Consider the following 7970-nt stretch of genomic DNA (forward strand, 5'->3'; position numbering starts at 1 on the left):
CTTTAATTGAAATAAATTGTGAGTCAACGACCATTACTTTGAAAGTACTTAGACTTTCACGAAACACTCGATACGGATATTATCTAAGAGATAAAGAAATATAATTATAAAAGAGTTGCTCAATTCTAAGTTCAAGTATAACCCAAGAATGTGGGGGGGTTAAATTAAATGCTCGTGAACTTGAATGAAAAGTTTAAAACTTGTGGATGCAACATTACTAGATTGCATATGTATTTCTAATTGAGGAATTGTGGGGGTAGCTCAGTTTAACAGTTACGTTTGCTTCTATCTTATAATCATAGAACGATACCTATGAAGGTAGAAAGATAGAAACCCCTTATACTAATTATAAGGATGATATACACTAAATCTAAAAGTGGATTAAATGGGTAGAAGCCAATTGTAGCGATTGTTTGGACATGCAAGAATAATTGAAATATATGAAGAATATTCATATAGTTCAAACGCATGGTAATGTTTTAATGATGATATTGAATACCCATGACTCTGAAATCCATTAGTAAACATGATTGACTAGTGTAATAATTAGATAGAAATCATTCAATCTTGTTTGGAATTGATAAAGCTAATAAGAAACATGTAGTTTCATGAAAGGATTTCTTGGTGGTGACAATTTTTATCTATTAAATGAAATCGATCGTTTGCTAGCAATAATTGATAATACACTAAGTCACATGTAATGGTAGGTCTAGACGTATAAGTCATAGACATAATGTCATTAAGCAGTTGATCTCAATGGTGTAAACTCGTGGTATCTTTAAAGAGATTTACTAAGAGAGATCAAGAATATTGCATATCGAAGGGAATGAAGTAAAGCCTACTATGTTAGAGTTCTTATAATGGTAACCCTACCTTGTTCACTGGAGATCCCAAGATCTTGGTTCAAAGGGACAATTAAGTTACGAGGATTCCATGAAGCACTAAGGAAAATAGTTTCCTAACTCATTCCCATGATATTAAAGTGTTTTCTGTAGAATTGTAAGAGATTAAGATAATCTTTTAATGATTCCTATATCTTGATTAAGTCAAGTAGAGTAGGGCAGATACTCTTAATTGGAGGTCACCTATGTGAGTGTGAAGTGGGGCTGCTTCAATGAGAATTATTTAATCCTTGAATTCTTTAAACACTCGCATAACCAAGAAGGGCTTAGGGCCAAAATGAACCAAGTCATGAGAACCATGAACGATTTAGGGAAGACATTGTGTGAGCATCGTTGTCTTGGCTTACACTAAAGGTTGAATGGTTGAAGACATCACGTTCACCAATTAGCCGAGTAAGTCCGATAGTATTTCGCTAAGGAAGGTTCAAGGCCAAAAGCTACCTTCCCTAATGCAGTGTTTTTTTGCACCCTCTCTACATTGCATTATATCACCGTATTTGCAAATGCGTACCCAATTTTCATTCATGTGGGGGATTGTAGGAATTGGTTCAAATAATTAACCAAAAATTGAAAAATAAAAAGGTGTGTAAAAGTGGAAAATGAAAATGTATGACTACTTGTCAATTTCAACCAAATATTCGGCTTGATCCGATGGTCAAATTAAAAAAGTAAATAGACTAACTTATTCTACTTGTCGAGTAGATCATCGTGGTATATTTGGAATCTCGAAACCAATTCCGGATGAATGAGAAATTGCAGACCAAATTTGGAAGAAATGAAGTGTTGCAACTTTTCGAAATGATGCAAGTTTTGGTCAAGTGTTGCAACTTTTTTAAAGGATGCAAGTTTTGACCCACACTACTTCATTTGCACCCTTTCTACATCTATAAAGAGAATCCTATAGACATGATTTTGGGTACACCAATTGCATTGAGCATTCATTCTTCTCTTGCAATTTTCTCATTTCTAATTTCATAGTATTTTCATGCATTTCCTTAGTAGAGAGAGAATTCCGTGCCAGTTCGTTGGTCAAAGCCATTTGGAGTGCTCCTATGGCTTGGCGTGGTCATTGTATCTTGAGAGGTGATTGTCGAAAAACCGTTAGCACCGATGCGGGGCAAATTTATCTTAAGAACCAAGTGTCAAACACTTGCCTCGACCAAAAATTCATCACTTGCATCTTTCTTCCTTCATTTTTTGATTTCTCTCAATTATGATTTAATTTTAGAAACTGATTAACATTATTTACATGTTTGTTCTGCGAGGTTTGATTCAAAGAATAACTTACTTTCGTTCAAGAATCGAAAAAGATGAATCCATATTCATGCATTCGAATTTGGTAACTATTATTGTTTTACTTCTCAAATTCTATTTTGGTAAGTCGAAATTACGTTTCGATTTCACGCAAATAAACGGTATGCTTTTATGAATATAATATGCACATAATCAGTGTATTCCCCAAGACTATGTAGAGTCAAGTATAATTTGTAACATAAATTAATGCTCCAAATGCACTAAGATATGATACTTCATGATTAAGAAACTTTTCTCCATCTTCAAGTGGACAAAATTGATCATTTTTCATATCAAATGATCGGACAACCATAGTTGATGCCAATAGATATACATTATCCGTATAAAATATTTAAATAATCTGTAGTTATATATATATATATATATATCATATGTTTCGAAGCATTTATTTTTATTTCTTGCTCTATGATGTAGTACATCATGTGCAAAATGGTTGTCGACAATTTTTTCTTTTTGATTATATTTCTTTTTCCAAAATGACATAATTTATTGAGATATCTCAAGTTTAATTATTTCAAGTACTTGAGCCACTTTTGAAATTTTATAATTTGTTATATTTAAATACTCATCAAGTATATATGTCTCCTCAATTGGACCTAGTTTGCTAATTATTTGACTTCATTTGAAGATTTTTTGTATTGAAATCGAACATCCCACGCTTCAGACGTATCATAGATATATCATATATAATGTCAACAATTGTCTTTATACGATATCAATTCGTGTTGTAGCATTTACAACTGTTGCATGAGATATTGTTTATCTATTTGATCAGTAAATACATCTGAATAAATTATCTTTCAAACTTCAGGTTCAAATAATATTTTGCAAGGATTTAGATGATGCATTTATATATTATTTTTAACTTCTTAATTCTCTTCTCTAATGCTGAGAAAAATGTCTAATCAAATTGAAAATCATTTTTTCCGGTGTTATGAAATATCATCCATTTAGGATAAGGATTCAAATTACGTATTTATTCTCAACATTTTTTATTTTCCTTCTCAATGCGTTGTGGTGGTTCAACTTTGAATATGCTGCACTATCAAAATAATTAGATGAAAAAATTCGACTCTGACTATAAGCAAATTATAATAGAAAGAAATATGATTTTGGCATAATGCATAATAGAATTTCCTAAACAGAAATGGAAAGTAATTTGTTCTCAATTAAATTAATTTGAGGCATTTAAAAAATAATATTGTTAAACCATTTATCGACATCACAATACACTTATTAAAATGTTGATATTTATACTCGCTAGCATTAATGAGACAGACTCCTGATTATATAATCTGAAAATTATGCTTGTAATTTAAAACTTAAGTAGTCATTTTGCAAACTTCAAGTTGCAGACACCGTGCAATTTTCTAGTATATGTATCAAATCTATTAAATATAAATAATATTTAGATAATCAACTTGGAGGATGGTGGGGTCCCATTCATTATCCTAAATTATTTTTCAGATATATAGGAAAATTCAATCCTTATTTTAGCTAGTGATGGATGATGAAAAATTTTCATAAATGAAAATAAACATTTTATATGATTGAATTAAAAAATCTTCTAGTTCTTCATTAAATATCTATTTGAATTTTTAATTTCGCATCATTATTAATTCAGTGATGATCCAACCAATCAAGCTAAATAATAAAGTCAAATTGAACTTCTAGTTTAATTTAAGATATAATTCAATGATTTAATTTTGAAGAATACGATTAAAGCTTAGATAATCATACATAATTGAAATAGTCAAACTAATTAGATTACTATGACATTAGTCATATGTTTTCCTTTATGGATAAACTTGAATTTAAAATGATATATTCTTAAAAAATGTACTACTTCGAGAGCACATTGTGTTTAATTATTGTTTCTTCAAGAGCAATAGGTCAATATTCTTTTAGAATATTAAAAATTATAATTCATGCTCTTCAAGAGCGACAAATTTATATTCTTCTTAAATATTAATAATATAGAAAATTAGTTTTCTTTAAAAATTAATTCAATATTGAGTTTTTTGATTTGTGTTTCTTCAAGAACACAATGAAATATATATTACTTGAGATATATGCTATTTTGAGAACGCGTTATATTTTATTTTTACTTCTTCAAAGGCAATAAATCAGTATTCTTCTAAAGTATTGAAAATAATATTACGCTCTTCAAGAACAATAAACATACTATTCATATGGAATATTGATTATAATGTTGTGACACTTCAGGAGTAATACCATGAGAAATTGTTAATTTAAAGTTTATCGAAGAACATCTAAAAATATTTAATTAGCATATAGATATGATATGAATTTATATAAAAAAATTAATTACCAAAAATGTATAAGTAAAAAAATATTCCAAATATGTATATGAATTGACTTTATATAATGACATGCAAATAGAACAAAGTAATCATTATGCATATAATGAAATAATCATTATAGATTTGCTTACAATTAAAAAAAGCATAGAAGAGGTAGAAGAAGAAGCAGCCTCGTTTTGACATATATGTATGTAGAAAAATTCACATGTCACCAAATTAATTTTGATACACGTGATAAATATTTATACTTATAAAAATTTACTATATTCACTGAACTTTGAAATAAAGTTATCATACTGATTACGTGTTATGAAAAGTGGAAAAAGACAACAAAATAGAGAAAGACAATGGATTTGTATGTATTTTATTAAGAACCAAGGTCCTGTATACGTATATGGAAGAATTAGGCATACGATAATAATAATTTCCAGAGCTGAGAGAGAACATTTGTTATTTAATAATAAACTTACCATTTACAACAATGTTAAAGAATTAAGATGAGTAAATTGTCTTATTCAATTTTATGGTTTATGTTTTAAACAATTAAGACTCAATTATTTTGGAAACATACGAATTTATATAAGTCAATTTTTGACTGTGAATATGAAAATATAAATTTGAAATCGAACGAAAATTTGGTTTTGTAATAAAACCAAGAATTAGTAGAAACATTCGATTCTCAATTCTAAGATCCAGAATGAGACTGATTTCGCCTCAAACTGAAGTTTTGATCAAATTCTAGTTCAAGTAAGGAGGTTCCATATAAAAATAGAAAAATTCCATTTGTACATAATGGAGGTATCAAATAGTGTTCCTCCTCTCACAATGTATGGCTAACCCTATGTGAATTTAAAAGTGCTGGCCAGTGGTCCCCACCCCTGACGTGAATAGTAGGTGAAATATTCGATAAAAAAATTCGATACGTGTAGCATTGCCCCTAAAAATACCAATCCCTATTTAATTCTGAGTTGAAATCTTCAAGAAACTTTCATAACTCTTTTCCAAATTTTAGCGAACTAGCAATCTACCTTTCAGAAAATAGCATCCACGGTCATTTAAAGTACAAGCCCATGCTCAAACTGGGCCGAAGAATAAGATAAAACTTGTTAATTATCATGTTCAGTCCTGTCGAATCTTAACCAAAATAAATAAATAAATAAAATATTTGGACAGTAATTTAGCCTAAAAGAAATTAAAGAACAGAACACATAATTGTCCAATAACTGGAACAAGAAAATCAAGAGGAAAATTAGGCTAGTTGAATAAATAATGTTCACAAGTTAAAGAAATGAACATATAAAAGCAATTAGTCACATAATCAATGCTCTTGAAGCCTCCTCATCAAAGTGAATTACGGAACCCGTCAAAACCCATGTCAGCATTTGTCCCTGCTGTCAACGAAACAACCAAATAGAATACAAAGCTCTTCTCAATCCGTCACATATTTGACTTCAATGTCTTAAAAACATTTTTTTTCACAGTTGGACGATGACTTGATTGTAATGTTATTCATGTTCTCTTCAGAAGATACCCCAAAAGGATGCCAATCAAGCCAACAATAATAACATAGATGAATGGGATGCCTCCATGGCTCCGGTTACCTTGACGCCTCAAGAGCTCCTGCACGTGGTAAGAACATGTATAGTTGGATCATAATTTAAAAGGGACTTCTATTTCAAGATATATGAACGCTGTCATAGAGCCAATGGCTCAATTTGAATCACCCTGCCTTCCGAATCGAGAAGTCGGAATCTCCCTCCACCAAAAGGAAAACCATGTAAAGAAAGAAACAATTTCCTTGGTGTTTACTAAATTTATATGGTCCAAAACAATTAGTGTTGCCACTTCAGCTTTAATTTGACAAGTATTATGAAAACACTAATTACCTCTAACTAAAATACATCTTGGAGGATGAAAACGACTAGTACGACAACAAAGTGGCAAACATCTGAATGATAATCTTATGTCGTGTCAAATGATGATGCAACGCTATTTAACTGCATTTCTCAATCTAAAAATTTACACAAGCTAAGGTAACTTTTAGAAGTACACTTAGTGCACCTTTTGACCATAAAAATCATGATGATTAACGCTGTTTAACTGCAATTATCAATCTAAGATTTACAAAAGCTAAGGTAACTTTTAGAAGTACACTTACTGCACCTTTTGACCATAAAAATCACAATTTAATATCTAAATCTCAATTATTGATCTAACTCTAAACATGCACGAATTCGGTGTCACATCTGGCGTCTACATTTCATTTTCTGAGACCTTTAAAAATTGCAAATGGTATTTTTAAGAGTAAAAGTACTACTAATGGACGAGGTATCTGATAGAAGAGATGAAAAGATGAGTCTGTAATTTTGAGTAGAATGGCTACAGAGCATGTTTTGTTAATCAATCCTATGCATCATTTTTCTCGTATTCATTCGGATACCCAGAGTATTATTAAGAAAAATACAGAACAATTGAGCAGGAATCGGGTCACAGAAATTGATATTGATATTTTTTTCTAGAAGAGGAAAGATAGCAAGGTCCAATTTTTATATTTTATCCTTTGGGCTAAATGGGGGAGAGGGTGGGTGGGTTAACTCAAGAAGTTCATGTTAACACTATCCCGCAAATAAAAAGAATCAACGAGCACAGGAAACAAAATAAGACAGCATAAGACATTTTCCAATAGAAAGGGCTAACCACTTCTTGCTTAAGCTTGTTATTTTGCTGAATTGCAGTATTTTTCTCCTCACTCAACTTAGAAATCAGAGCTTTAACCTGCAATTGAAACAAAAGACTAATTATCATGACAAAACCCATCAGTTCTACCAAAATCTACAGTAATCCTTCACTTAAATGAACTGCAGCACTAAAAGAAAATCACAATCAATGGTGAAAACAACCTGCATTATAATGAGTATTCATACCCATTAGTTGCAGAAAAGTAATTAATCTGTTTGCTTAGAAGGCTTCAAATACTAGTGAGATTTGACCAAAGCCAGAAAATGCACATACTAACTGACTAAAACAACCATTGTTCCAGACAGTGTGAATTATGCTGATCACTTGAAGATGTTAGCAAAGTGTTTTCCTTCTACGATAATATTTAGAACTAATATATTAAAAAATATGACACGGGCCATGTGGTGTGACAGACAAGTGTCCAATCATTGCGAGTGTTCAATGCAAGTCGGTCACTGACACTTCACCCTAGGAGGAGTATCGGTTCTTCAAAGGATAAGAAGATATCCAAATGGTTAAAAGAAAAGTTCCAAATATTATTAGACCAGTTATACTTTATGGTATCAACTATTAGGCCGTTAAATCAAAAAATGTTCATCGGATGTTTAAGGGAAAAGTGGGGTGAAAAATCAGATTAAAAGTCAAGAAGTGGAGATGACAACGATTAATTATAAATCAATGAAAAAAAAAA

At 30.8% G+C, this 7970-nt stretch overlaps 1 long non-coding RNA gene across 1 annotated transcript; it reads right to left on the minus strand.

The window, feature by feature from the left end:
* Window positions 1-5737: 5737 nt before the first annotated feature.
* LOC111387256 lies at window positions 5738-7957 on the minus strand. Its single transcript, XR_002701380.1, has 2 exons — window positions 7238-7957; window positions 5738-6160 (listed from the first exon to the last, which is right to left on the minus strand). It is a non-coding gene; the product is annotated as an uncharacterized LOC111387256 (long non-coding RNA).
* Window positions 7958-7970: the final 13 nt, after the last annotated feature.

Source organism: Olea europaea, chromosome 3 (genome assembly GCF_002742605.1).
Source record: "Olea europaea var. sylvestris chromosome 3, O_europaea_v1, whole genome shotgun sequence".
NCBI lineage: Eukaryota > Viridiplantae > Streptophyta > Magnoliopsida > Lamiales > Oleaceae > Olea > Olea europaea.